This window comes from Triticum aestivum, chromosome 4B, assembly GCF_018294505.1.
Source record: "Triticum aestivum cultivar Chinese Spring chromosome 4B, IWGSC CS RefSeq v2.1, whole genome shotgun sequence".
Classification (NCBI taxonomy): domain Eukaryota; kingdom Viridiplantae; phylum Streptophyta; class Magnoliopsida; order Poales; family Poaceae; genus Triticum; species Triticum aestivum.
The window spans coordinates 467,240,151-467,255,675 of NC_057804.1; the positions used below are offsets into that span (position 1 = coordinate 467,240,151).

A 15,525-nucleotide genomic window follows, 5' to 3' on the forward strand; every position below is an offset into this window, starting at 1 on the left:
AAGTCTTAACTTCATACCTTACAACTCAGGCAAGAACTCCTTCTTTGACTGATCCATCTTGAACACCTTCAAGATTATGTCAAGGTACGTGCTCATTTAAAAGTATTATTAAGCATTTTGATCTATCTTATTGATCTTGATGCTCAATGTTCAAGTAGCTTGATCCAGGTTTTCTATTGAAAACACCTTTCAAATAACCCTATATGCTTTCTAGAAATTCTACATCATTTCTGATCAACAATATGTCAACAACATATACTCATCAGAAATTCTATAGTGCTCCCACTCACTTCTTTGGAAATACAAGTTTCTTATAAACTTTGTATAAATCCAAAATCTTTGATCATCTCATCAAAGCGTACATTCCAACTCCGAGATGCTTACTCCAGTCCTTAAAAAGGATCGCTGGAGCTAGCATACCTTTTAGCATCCTTAGGATCGACAAAACTTTTCTGATTGTATTGCATACAACCTTTCCTTACGAAAACTAGTAAGGAAACTTGTCTTGACATCCATCTGCCAGATTTCGTAAATGCAGCTAATGCTAACATGATTCCGACGGACTTAAGCATCGCTACGGATGAGAAAAACTCATCGTAGTCAACTCCTTGAACTTGTGAAAAACTTTTCGCCACAAGTCGAGCTTCATGGATGGTGACATTACCATCCGCGTCTGTCTTCTTCTTAAAAGATCCATTTATCTCAATGGCTTGCCGATCATCGGGCAAGTCCACCAAAGTCCATGCTTTGTTCTGATATATGGATACTATCTCGGATTTCATGGCTTCTAACCATTTGTCGGAATTCGGGCCCACCATCGCTTCTCCATAGCTCGTAGGTTCATTGTTGTCTAGCAACATGACCTTCAAGACAGGATCACCTTACCACTCCGAAGTAGTATGCGTCCTTGTCGTCCTACGAGGTAGTGACTTGATCCGAAGTTTCATGATCAATATCATAAGCTTCCACTTCAATTGGTGTAGGTGCCACAGGAACAATCTTCCTGTGCCCTGCCACACACTAGTTGAAGAGACGGTTCAATAACCTCATCAAGTCTCCACCATCCTCCCACTCAACTCTTTCGAGAGAAACCTTTCCTCGAGAAAGGACCCGATTCTAGAAACAATTCATATTGCTTTCGGATCTGAGTCAGGAGGTATACCCAACTGTTTTGGGTGTCCTATGAAGATGCATTTTATCCGCTTTGGGTTCGAGCTTATCAACCTGAAACTTTTTCATATAAGCGTCGCAGCCCCAAACTTTTAAGAAACGACAACTTAGGTTTCTCTAAACCATAATTCATACGGTGTCATCTCATCGGAATTACGTGGTGCCCTATTTAAAGTGAATGTGGTTGTCTCTAATGCCTAACCCATGAACGATAGTGGTAATTCGATAAGAGACATCATGGTACGCACCATATCCAATAGGGTGCAACTATGATGTTCGAACACACCATCACACTATGGTGTTCTAGGCGGTATTAATTGCGAAACAATTTCCACAATGTCTTAATTGTGTGCCAAAACTCGTAACTTAGATATTCATCTCTATGATCGTATCATAGACATTTTATCCTCTTCAATGATCTTCTACTTCACTCTGAAATTATTTGAACCATTCAATAATTCAGACATGTGTTTCATCAAGTAAATATTCTCAACATCTACTCGAATCATCTGTGAAGTAAGAACATAACGATATTCACTGCATGCCTCAGCACTCATTGGACTGCACACATCAAAATGTGTTACTTCCAACAAGTTGCTATCTTGTTCCATCTTACTGAAACCGAGGCTTTTCAGTCATCTTGCCCGTGTGGTATGATTTGCATGTCCCAAGTGATTCAAAATCAAGTGAGTCAAAACGGTCCATTTACATGGAGTTTCTTCATGCATATACACCAATAGACATGGTTCGCATGTCTCAAACTTTTCAAAAACGAGTGAGCCCAAAGATCCATCAATATGGAGCTTCTTCATGCGTTTTATACCGATATGACTTACGTGGCAGTGCCACAAGTAGGTGGTACTATCATTACTATCTTTTGGCATGAACATGTGTATCACCACGATCGAGATTTAATAAACCATTCATTTTAGGTGTAAGACCATTGAAGGTATTATTCAAATAAACAGATTAACCATTATTCTCCTTAAATGAATAACCGTATTGCGATAGACGTAATCCAATCATGTCTATGTTCAACACAAACACCAAATAACAATTATTTAGGTTTAACACCAATCTCTTTGGTAGAGGGAGCGTGCGATGCTTGATCATATCAAGCTTGGAAAAACTTCCAACACATATCGTCAGCTCACCTTTAGCTAGTCTCCGTTTATTTCGTAGCCTTTATTTCGAGTTACTAACACTTAGCAACCGGACCGGTATCTAATACCCTGGTGCTACTAGGAGTACTAGTAAAGTACACATTTACATAATGTATATCCAATATACTTCTATCGACCTTGCCAGCCTTCTCATCTACCAAGTATCTAGGGTAATGCTGCTCCAGTGGTTGTTCCCCTTATTACAGAAGCACTTAGTCTCGGGTTTGGGTTCAACCTCGGGTTTCTTCATTGGTGCAGCAGCTGATTTGCCGTTTCATGAAGTATCCCTTTGTTTCCTTGCCCTTCTTGAAACTAGTGGTTTCATCAACCATCAACAATTGATGCTCCTTCTTGATTTCTACTTACGCGATGTCAAACAACGCGAATACCTCAAGGATCATCATATCTATCCCTGATATGTTATAGTTCATCACGAAGCTCTAGCAGCTTGGTGGTAATGACTTCGGAGAAACTATCACTATTTCATCTGGAAGATCAACTCCCACTTGATTCAAGTGATTGTTGTACTCAGACAATCTGAGCACAAGCTCAACAATTGAGCTTCTCTCCTTTAGTTTGCAGGCTAAGAAGATCGTCGGAGGTCTTATACCTCTTGACGTGGGCACGAGCCTGAAATCTTAATTTCAGCCCTCGAAACATCTCATATGTTCCGCGACATTTCGAAAACGTCTTTGGTGCCTATACTCTAAACCATTTAACTGAACTATCACGTAGTTATCAAAACGTGTATGTTCGATGTTCGAAACATCCACAAACGACGTTTGGGGTTCAGCACATTGAGCGGTGCATTAAGGACATGAGCTTTCTACTGATCGCATAATTGCTACTATCAACTTTCAACTATATTTTCTCTAGGAACATATCTAAACAGTAGAACTATAGCGTGAGCTACGACATAATTTGCAAAAGGTCTTTTGACTATGTTCAGGATAATTAAGTTCATCTTATGAACTCCCACTCAGATAGACATCCCTCTGGTCATCTAAGTGATTACATGATCCGAGTCAACTAGGCCGTGTCCGATCATCACGTGAGACGGACTAGTTAACGTCGGTGAACATCTTCATGTTGATCGTATCTACTATACGACTCATGCTCGACCTTTCGGTCTCCGTGTTCCGAGGCCATGTCTGCACATGCTAGGCTCGTCAAGTTAACCCTAAGTGTTTTCGCTGTGTAAAACTGTCTTACACCCGTTGTATGTGAACGTAAGAATCCATCACACCCGATCATCACGTGGTGCTTAGAAGCGACGAACTGTAGCAACGGTGCACAGTTAGGGGAGAACACTTCTTGAAATTTTGTAAGGGATCATCTTATTTACTACCGTCGTCCTAAGTAAACAAGATGCATAAACATGATAAACATCACATGCAATCAAATAGAGTAGTGACATGATATGGCCAATATCACATAGCTCCTTTGATCTTCATCTTCGGGGCTCCATGATCATCTTGTCACCGGCATGACACCATGATCTCCATCATCATGATCTCCATCATCGTGTCTTCATGAAGTTGTCACGCCAACGACTACTTCTACTTCTATGGCTAACGCGTTTAGCAATAAAGTAAAGTAATTTACATGGCGTTCTTCAATGATACGCAGGTCATACAAAAAATAAAGACAACTCCTATGGCTCCTGCCGGTTGTCATACTCATCGACATGCAAGTCGTGAATCCTATTACAAGAACATGATCAATCTCATACATCACATATATCATTCATCACATCCTTTTGGCCATATCACATCACATAGCATACCCTGCAAAAACAAGTTAGACGTCCTCTAATTGTTGTTGCATGTTTTACGTGGCTGCTATGGGTTTCTAGCAAGAACGTTTCTTACCTACGCAAGACCACAACGTGATATGCCAATTGCTATTTACCCTTCATAAGGACCCTTTTCATCGAATCCGTTCCGACTAAAGTGGGAGAGACTGGCACCCGCTAGCCACCTTATGCACCAAGTGCATGTCAATCGGTGGAACCTGTCTCACGTAAGAGTACGTGTAAGGTCGGTCCGGGCCGCTTCATCCCACAATACCGTCGAAACAAGATTGGACTAGTAACGGTAAGCATATTGAACAACATCAACGCCCACAACTACTTTGTGTTCTACTCGTGCAAAGAATCTACGCAATAGACCTAGCTCTGATACCACTGTTGGGGAACGTAGCAGAAATTCAAAAATTTTCCTACGTAACACCAAGATCTATCTATGGAGAGACCAGCAACGAGTAGAAAGGGGAGGAGAGTTTGCATCTACATACCCTTGTAGATCGCTAAGCGGAAGCGTTCAAGTGAACGGGGTTGATGGAGTCGTACTCGTCGTGATTCAAATCACCGATGATCAAGTGCCGAACGGACGACACCTCCGCGTTCAACACACGTACAGCCCGGTGACGTCTCCCACGCCTTGATCCAGCAAGGAGAGAGGGAGAGGTTGATGAAGACTCCATCCAACAGCAGCACAACGGCGTGGTGGTGGTGGAGGAGCGTGGCAATCCCGCAGGGCTTCGCCAAGCACCATGGAAGAGGAGGAGGGAGAGGGGCAGGGCTGCACCAAGAGAGATCAAATCGCCTGTTATGGGCAGCCCCTAGGCCTCATATATATAGGGGAAGGGGAGGGCTGCGCCCCCTTTAGGGTTTCCCACCCCAAAGGGGTGCGGCCAGCCCTAGATGGCAAAGGGGGCGGCGGCCAGGAGGGGGAGAGAGGGGAGGCGCCCACTAGGTGGGCCTTAAGGCCCATCTGGACTAGGGTTTGCCCCCTCCCACTCTCCCTTGCGCCTTGGCCCCTTGTGGGGGGCGCACCAGCCCACCTAGGGGCTGGTCCCCTCCCACACATGGCCCACGCAGCCTTCTGGGGCAGGTGGCCCCACTTGGTGGACCCCCGGGACCCTCCCGGTGGTCCCGGTACATTACCGATATCGCCCGAAACTTTTCCGGTGACCAAAACAGGACTTCCCATATATAAATCTTTACCTCCGGACCATTCCGGAACTCCTCGTGATGTCCGGGATCTCATCCGGGACTCCGAACAACAATCGGTTACCACATACAAGCTTCCTTTATAACCCTAGCGTCATCGAACCTTAAGTGTGTAGACCCTACGGGTTCGGGAGACATGCAGACATGACCGAGACGTTCTCCGGTCAATAACCAACAGCGGGATCTGGATACCCATGTTGGCTCCCACATGTTCCACGATGATCTCATCGGATGAACCACGATGTCAAGGACTCAATCGATCCCGTATTCAATTCCCTTTGTCTATCGGTATGTTACTTGCCCGAGATTCGATCGTCGGTATACCGATACCTTGTTCAATCTTGTTACCGGCAAGTCACTTTACTCGTTCCGTAACACATCATCCCGTGATCAACTCCTTGGTCACATTGCGCATATGATGATGTCCTACCGAGTGGGCCCAGAGATACCTCTCCGTTTACACGGAGTGACAAATCCCAGTCTCGATCCGCATAAAACAATAGATACTTTCGGAGATACCTGTAGTGCACCTTTATAGTCACCCAGTTACGTTGTGACGTTTGATACACCCAAAGCACTCCTACGATATCCAGGAGTTACACGATCTCATGGTCAAAGGAAGAGATACTTGACATTGGCAAAGCTCTAGCAAATGAACTACACGATCTTTTGTGCTAGTCTTAGGATTGGGTCTTGTCCATCACATCATTCTCCTAATGATGTGATCCCGTTATCAACGACATCCAATGTCCATAGCCAGGAAACCATGACTATCTGTTGATCACAACGAGCTAGTCAACTAGAGACTCACTAGGGACATATTGTGGTCTATGTATTCACACGTGTATTATGATTTCCGGATAATACAGTTATAGCATGAATAAAAGACAATTATCATGAACAAGGAAATATAATAATAACACTTTAATTATTGCCTCTAGGGCATATTTCCAACATTTGCTACATTTATTTTCTTTGTCATTAATAAATGTTGTTACTTGCATCATGATAGATTACGCCTGCACCGACGATGATTGGTCTACGATTGAAAATATCATGTCTGAACCAAACGATAAAAGAAATTTAGTGAGCATCGACGACTCACATCTCCAAATAAAATAGTTAGAACGTCTATTACTCCCCAAAGAATTTGTTGGCGACGAAGTAAGTATATGTAGCTTTCTGACAAGACGATGCATTTTAACATGAGTTTCTATTCTCTCCTATGGCCAAGGTGTGCACTTGACATTGTAGATCATAGACGCATACATACATTGCATAAGTGCTAAAGAGCATCTACATATGAGGTCAGGTGGAAGTGTGTTCTTAGAGAGTGCGTGCATCTCTAAGATGATAAAGTAATTTAGCTCTATACAGGATGACACACCAAGATGGGTATTAAACAAAACTAAAACTTATTTTGGAACATGATATGGTGAGTCTCAGTTCCATACACATGTTTGTATAGATGGGACGTAAACTAACAAAAACCCTATTTTCAGATATTCATTCCAGTTAACATTGAACACTTCCATTGGTACCTAGTTGTTATAAATACCGGGCAGCGATGCATCCAGGTGCTCGACTCGCTAGGCCCAGGAATGAGCCGCAAAAACCTCAATGCTATGGTTAGTCATTAGTCCCACTACACCATCTTTTGATAAGACGATTTCTGTTACTGTTTGGTTGTGATGCTAATACGTTGTCATTTATTCATTCAACAGCTCAAAGGACTGGAAAATGATTTGAATATGCATCACTTCAAATGGAATTAAAAACTGATAAGTGGAAAGACTTAAACATCTCAGCATGGTGAAGGGAAGAGTGTATTAAGAGCACACTGCAAAGAGATGGGTATACCTTCTAACTCAAAGGCTCAAAGTAATCAACATTATGTGTTTTCTGACTAAATTACATTACAACCCTAAAATCTTCATATGGCATCTCCAAAATGGCATTATATCTGACTAAATTACCAATGTGCTGACTAAATCTTTCCCAAAGTGTCAACTATAACATGCTGGTCAAATTCAAATAATGATGGAAGTTAAAACCAACGGTGAACCAAGGGATGTGTATCATTTCTCCATTGGCAAATGTTAAACATAAGCATTTCCAAACATAAAAGTAAATAATATTTATGGTAAGAAAACTAAAGAGAGAAATTTACTTACAGTAGGCTGAAGCCTAACACGTGGAGGGTCTACAATAGTAACAAAGTTCTTGAACTGAGATGCATTAGTTGCAAGCACGTCATTGTTAGAGATCGAAGAACCATCCTCGCGTGTTTTGGTGTGCTCTAAACAGTCAGCTGCTTTTGCATCAATGGAGTCCTCATTCACCAATGATGATGCTTCCTCGCTATTTCGTTTAGGAACAGCCTCATTGCATTGCAAATGTCCACCTTCCAACTCTTTGCTAACCCCATCATTCAAGTCCTCATTTTTCTCATCGCTAGAACAAGTTGGATGATTGGCTAATTTGTCTCCCAACTGTTGATTTTCACCATTGTCATTTTTCTATGTTGAGCTATCCATACTTTTACCATTATTCTCTGCACCACCAACTATATCCTCTTTTTCCCTGAAGCATTAACTTCTGAATTACTTCCAAAAGCTGCAATGCACTGCTGTAGCAAACCAAGATACTCTGTGAGGAGAGACCCCATCACATCTTCAGCCTATTTATTCCCAGGATGAGGATTCAGATGAGATTATTGTGGCGAGTACAAACAATTGGGGAGTCAAATGTAAAGATGATATCATGATCAGTGACACCAGAGTAATAGAATCATTCATTAGGGTAAATAAGTCTCACCTTCCTGCAGACAAAATGACAATTTTTCATACCGTTAATAAGAGCATTTCTCTGAGCATCCAAAACTGCTGATTCATTCATTTCAATTCCAACAACCTAGCATATTCAGCAAACATAACTATTAGAAATGCTATTCCAAAGCAACGACGGAGTCATCTAACATGAATCTTATCCACAACTGTGTTGTACAATACTGGAAATAAGAATCATCATTAACATTAACAATAAGATGAAATGTGGAAATGAAATCACCATTACAACATGATGTGCTAATGTCAGGCCAATTGTTCCAGTCCCACAGCATACGTCAAAAAGTAATGTGTCTGAATTGAGATTGGCACAATCGCTAGCAAGGGTGTACAATCTTTCTGCAGCAAGAGTATTAACCTGTGTAATTGTGAGTCAATACCAAAGTTAAAACAAAGCCCAATTGACAAAGTAGTTTGCAGTTCAGACAGACCTGAAAAAATGCGGTTGGTGATAGAGAGAACCGAAGATTGCTGATGTGGTCATGGATTCTTGTTTTATCCACTACTTCCTCTTCTGACTGGTCCACTTCTGGCACCAATAGTGGGATCAATGGACATTCAGCTAGTGCTACATTTGATATTCCTTTGTGATCCTGCATGAGAGCAAAAATTCCATTAGTAGCAAATCTTTTGAAGACTAACAAAGACGACTACTTGAAAGAAACTGCATCTGACATGTCTAAACTTGAATGACGAAGAGACATAGCCATAAAAACCACTCACCAGATTCCCAAAATTGTGTATAACTCTATTAGTTGGCAAAGTCTAAGAAGAAGAAATCCAAGAGGAGAGGAGAAGGGGGCGGACCTATATGTCGTCGGGGTAGCCTTCCTGTCCCGGAGCCACGACGGAGAAGATCAAGCGCCGGCGCACGCGGATCCAGCGCCGACGAACTCAAATCAAGTGTGTCATCGCCCAGCAGCACCATCAGCGGCGGATACAAATTCAACCTTTGACCTACGGGGTGTGAGAGAACTAGGGTTGGGGGCTGTCAAAGTGGGCACAGGTGATGGGGAGCAAGGCGGCCGTGGGGATTGGGGAGGAAGAGGGTGGTGACGCGGGAGCGACACGACAGCGACGGATACAGGGCGGTGAGACGGAGAGACACGACGACGTCCGGGAGAGGGCGGTGGGTAGCGGAGCGAGTGGGGAACGAGAGCGAGTGGGGAGTGACTGGTCTGCGTGAGCGCGCAGGCAATTTCGGAACGCTGGTAAAATCCGTAACATGACGTAATACTATAATCGAGTGACCCATTGTAAGTGAGTGGCATTTTTTCCAAACAAAATAAAAATTGTAAGTGAGTGTGGCATTTTTTTCCAAAACAAAATAAAAATATCTTTAAATTTTAAAAGACATGTCCGATTCACATGCTGCGTGGGTGAGATTTTTGTTTTCATCACTGCTTGTTACAGTCATGATCATTTGATGATTTCAAAAAATAATATGAATCCCCATAAAAATAATAACAATTTATTGAGTATATTTAAGTTTTGTAATCATGCAGGTCATCTTGTGGTCTGTGGATGATAATTTTTATGGAGTACTTCACAAGAGATATTTTGTCTGACATTCCTACACAGGTACATTTCACTGTGTATCATTATACTTATTCTATGTTCTATCACTATTTAACTCTTATTACTACTTTAATAGGAACATATGACATATTTTAGAACAAAACTAGCTGTCATTTTAGTGGACTCGGAATTGAATGATGATAATATAAGAAATCGAGACATGGAAGATGACGAAAACAACACGGATCCCACAACATGTATGATTCTGGATAGACCTCCTGAGAATTTCAAAACATCAAATACATCTGGAGAAGTCGAGCTCATCTCGCAGTCATTTATCCTTTCATCGTCTGTCAAAACAACAAACGATGATTTAATAGATGAACTTTGCTTGTTCATCGGTATGGTTGATGATGATGTTGTACTAGATAAGCCATATTTTTTAGTTCATTTTGTATTCCAATAAATTACTTTGATGTCAATATAATTGACATAATTTCGATTTTACATGAGCGAATGGGTGAAAAGCTCTGATCCGTACCCTATTAGCTTAAATTTGAGACAAATAACATATTGAACAACGATGAATACATGAATATCCATGCTTTAATATGGCCGTGCGGATACTAGTGTGCCACGAAGTCCAGCTTCTCAGAGACATTCCATCTCACTATGTGTAAGTTACTATAATCATGTATTACATTTTTTTCTCATTGCACTAATATTTTCTCATACTTATTTTAGTCGATGTTCCACTATGCACGAGACTCAAGTCATCGTGAGAATATGGAAATTGCTACATTGAGATGGTTGTTTCATAGCTGGCCTGACAGTAATGATTACCATATCTCACAATGTGATATGGTAAGATTTTATTTTTTCATCTCTAACAGTGCTTTATTTGGTCTTAATTAATATCCCATGTATTTCTAAACTATTTCATCATTACATATTTTATTGCCTTGGTATATGTTTGGGCTATTTTTTTGTTTGTGTTGGATCAAAATAAAAAGGTTGTTTCAATTTTCGATCCGTTGCCAATACCTACTTTGGGGAATAATGTATTTAAAATTGTGGCTGAGAACCTAAACCGTGCGCTAGAAGTTGCAAACCCTGCTTTCAAGGATGATATCTCTAAATGGGAATGCTTAGTTCCTGTTGCTCCAACAAACTCACACTGGTATAGATCTTTTAAACGCATTACAATATTAATTGATTCATTCAACGCACATTATATGTTTATTTCATACATGCAGTGCCCTGTCCGGTTGTTTGGTTTTTAATTACATGCACTCATTGTGCGATGGAAAACTATATTTTCCCATACCCAAGGTGAGTATTTACACCATGCTTATTCCTATACACATTGCACATGCAACTTGTTATAACAATGTTGTACAATGCATATGTAGGATGGTTTTCAGCTGAGGAAGCAATTTTTGGTGCATATTTTAAAGTACGAAGAGAATGAAGCTCAAAACAACATCTCGTACATTGAACGAACCATCATTGTTCCCATCTATAGATGGACCTTCATTGCTTCAAAAGATGGACCTTCAAGACATGCTTAGTTGGGGTTTTTAAAATATTTTTTTGAATTAGAATACATTTATTATGTGACAGTGAATTTTATGCGGAGACATGTTTCCGGATCGTGTGTTACACACGCGCTCATATAGTTGTGCATAAGACACATTTAAATGGCTCGGTAAAAGAACTCACTAAATAAAAATTAGATCCAGAATAGATATTTTTACTATAGACTATGATACATGGGTTGGATCAGAAATATGTCACACTTTTTGAAAATACAATTTGAGTGACATGATAACATTTTGTAGCGATCTGAATTTTTTGTAAAAAATATTTTAATATTATACCATGTTAATTTGTTTTGTTTGAGACGTGCGTTGCACGTGCATGCTTACTTGCTCCAAAACAAATCTCTGGCTTCATTTCACAAGTACGGGCTAGCTACGCCCGCATGCCTCGGCCTTGACCTTTTGCCAGAGCACCTAGTGTCTCGGCCTGCTCGTGGACCGCACACAGGCACACCGCACCAACCCCTTTAGCGTTTCGCTCGGGGCCGTTCGCCTGGACCTGCCACCTCGCCTAATGGGCCGCCATGCGCCAATGATCTCAGCACGCGCCTCCAGTACGCTAGCTCGATTGATCCATCGATCGACCGCTGCACGACCCGCCTGACGCCACTATTTCCAATCGCATCTCATCGAGACTCAGCCAAATCCGCCAGCTTGCTATGCCCCCCGCTACTTCCATCGATTGCTTCAACTGCCGCTTCCATCCATTGATACATGATCGTCTCGTGTGACGAACTAAATCAACAAACCAACTCGGCCTCCTCTGAATCAATTTCCGAAACTTCCGAACAACCTAGCTTATGATACCACTTGTTAGAATGAGTAAATAACATAAAACTACTACTTTACAGGCTAGGGTTCCAAAATACTACCGGTTTTTAAATTTTCTCAGATAACTACCAAATGGGTGGTCGGCTGTTTCAAAAAACCCAAATCGTCGAGTGCTTTAAGATTGATCATGATTATGACAGGTCGGGCCCGCAACTAAACGAACCGTTTGGTTGACCGTTTGGTTGACCGTTAACTTACAAGTGAGGCCCACATGTCAGTCCTCACTTTTTTACAAAATAGCCCCTATAAACATTTCTAAAAAGCAATCGGGTCCCTGCCCTTTTTTTGAAAAAAGCAATCAGGTCCCTGTAGTGCTCGGGTCCCTATTCACGGCTGCCGCCGCGCCATGCCGTGCTCCATGCCGCCGCCACGCACCAGCAGGGCGGCCTCTCCTGCTCCTTGCCGCAGAGACGGCCTCTGCTGTTGCTCCTTTGCAGCAGCCGAGCCGCGATGGCCTCTGTTGTTGCTCCCTGGCCGTCGATTTGGCGCATGCGCCCTGGCCGTCGGACCTGGTCGCATCCGGCGGCAGCGAGCTGGTGGCTTCGGCGGCGGAGGAGAGAGGGAGGCCAGAAGGGGTGTCGCTGGCTCGGGAGACGACAGAGCCGCTGGCCTAGCGCATGTGCCCTGGCTGTCGAACCTGGCAGCAGCTAGCTGTCAGCGGCGACGGCGAGCTGGTGGCCTCCGGCGGCGGAGGAGAGAGGGAGGCCGGGGAGGCATGTCGCCGGCTTGGGAGAAGACAGTCGATGGCTCGGGAGGGGGTTGTGTGTTGTGCTCGAGCTCGTGAGAGAAAAAGAGTTTAGGGGAGGAAGAGAAAGAAAAGAGAAGAAAGAGACACTGACATGTGGGCTCTATTTGTAAGTTAACAGTCAACGTAACGGTCAAACACACAGTTTGTTTAGTTGCGGGCCCGACCTGTCATAATCATGATCAATCTTAAAGCACTCGACGATTTGAGTTTTTTGAAACAGCCGACCTCCCATTTGGTAGTTATCTGAAAAAATTTAAAAATCGGTAGTTTTTTGGAACCCTAGCCTGTAAAGTAGTAGTTTTATGCTATTTACTCTGTTAGAATAAACCCGAGACACTTCGTCGATCATCCGAGGACCAAGCAATCACACGAGCACGACACTGAGATTTGTTAACGAGGTTCACCGATATGGCTACCCCCGGGGCCTGACTATGGACGCTCCTCCCTATGACACCGCTACAATACCGCATCTGGTAGCCCTGGGCGCCGGCACATGCCGCCGGATTCCCCTGCGTTCCAGTGCTATTATGTTGGCATAAGTTACATCGTGTGTCTACCCCCGCTATATATGAGAGGCCTAGGATACAAGTGTCCTACTTGAACACGACTCCATATCCTATCTAAATACAATACTAATACAAGTCCAACTATAACCTACATAGTACACAATATTCAACACAACTCTTACACAAGGCGTACTCATGATTTCGTTGGTTTGTGCATATTTTTTAGTATTAAAAAGGGAAATCCTTTTTTCATCAGTTGATCCAAATGACGCGTCAGTTGAGTGTGCATCCACTCAACCACGGGTGATCAAGCGAAGGAGATCGCCATGTGCATGTGGTCTCATCCATCTCACAACCTTATCATTGCCGCCGAAGCATCTTATGACTGTTGCTTCTTTCATCTATCTATCGCACACGACCATCTCTCAATCTCCCCGTCACACAAAGTTGCGTAGTCACACCCTATCACGCCCAATATGCGACCCTATCCAAAAGAAACTCGAAGGTCCCACCAAGGATAGACCCGCATATTGAAACGCTTTTGCAAGGTGGATATCATTACATCAACATTACATAATAGATGGGGATACATACAAGCGGCATACAATGCCACACGAATACAACATCACAATACATAAGAGCATCATCCGACTACAGATGAATCACAAACAGAAACTCAAACGACATCCACCCTGCTAGCCCAGGCTGCCGACTTGAAACCTATCCCCTGATCGAAGAAGCAGAAGAAGAACTCAACGCAAGCAAGCATCGCTCTCGCGTCATGATCATCGCATAACCTATACCTGCAACTGCTGTTGTAGTAATCTGTGAGCCACGAGGACTCAGCAATCCCATTACCATGGGTATCAAGACTAGCAAAGGTAAAGGGAAGGAAGGGGTAAAGTGGTGAGGTTGCAGCAGCGACTAAGCATATATGGTGGCTAACAAACGCAAATAAGAGCGAGAAGAGAGGAAGCGGAACGGTCGTGAAGCTAGCAATGATCAAGAAGTGATCCTGAACTCCTACTTACGTCAAACATAACCCAGAAACCGTGTTCACTTCCTGGACTCTGCCGAAAAGAGACCATCACGGCTACACACGCGGTTGATGCGTTTTAGTTCGGATCTGGTGTCAAGTTATCTACAACCGGACATTAACAAATTCCCATCTGCCAATAATCGCAGGCACGACTTTCGAAAGATTATACCCTGCAGGGGTGTCCCAACTTAGCCCATGACAAGCTCTCGCCATCAACGAAGGAATAGACCTTCTCCCAGGAAGACCCGATCAGACTCGGAATCCCGGTTTACAAGACATTTCGATAATGGTAAAACAAGACCAGCAAGACCGCCCGATGCGCCGACAATCCCGATAGGAGCTGCACATATCTCGTTCTCAGGGCAACACCGGATAAGCGAAGCGTACAGGAACCGACGTAACCCAAGTTGCCAAGGGATGGCCCCGCACGGTGCTCTAGTTTGGACCAACACTTAGACAAGCATTGGCCCGGGGTGGCTGTAATAAAGATGACCCTTGGGTTAATTACTCCCAAGGGAAATATAGGAGGTGGTGAGGCAAATGGTAAAACCAAGGTTGGGCCTTGCTGGAGGAGTTTTATTCAAAGTGAACTGTCGAGGGGGTCCCATAAATCACCCGACCGCGTAAGGAACGCAAAATCCGGGAACATAACACCGGTATGACGGAAACTAGGGCGGCAAGAGTGGAACAAAACACTAGGCAAAAGGCCGAGCCTTCCATCCTTTACCGAATATATAGATGCATTAATAATAATATAAGAGATATTGTGATATCCCAACCAAAATCCTGTCCACCATGGAGAAATCTTCAACTTTACCTGCAACTAGCAACGCTATAAGAGGGTTGAGCAAAGCGGTAACATAGCCAAACAATGGTTTGCATAGGAAAGGTGTCAAAGGTTAGAGGTTCATGGCAATATGGGATGGCTTGATAAATAGGTAATAGGTAGCGCAGCATAGCGATAGAACGAAGCAACTAGCATAGCAATGATAGTAGTGAGATCCAGGGTAGCGGTCATCTTGCCTGAAATCCCGCAAGGAAGAAGAACGAGTCCATGAAGAAGATGAAGCCACGAAGACGAACCAAGCGT

The 15,525-nt window shown here is 43.1% G+C and overlaps 1 long non-coding RNA gene across 1 annotated transcript; it reads right to left on the bottom strand.

Annotated features, from left to right (window-relative positions):
- Positions 1-6,958: 6,958 nt before the first annotated feature.
- On the bottom strand, positions 6,959-9,349 carry LOC123094997 (uncharacterized). The gene is made up of 5 exons (XR_006446072.1): positions 9,000-9,349; positions 8,624-8,785; positions 8,416-8,550; positions 8,164-8,259; positions 6,959-8,026 (listed from the first exon to the last, which is right to left on the bottom strand). It is a non-coding gene; the product is annotated as an uncharacterized lncRNA (long non-coding RNA).
- Between the last annotated feature and the right edge of the window lie 6,176 nt (positions 9,350-15,525).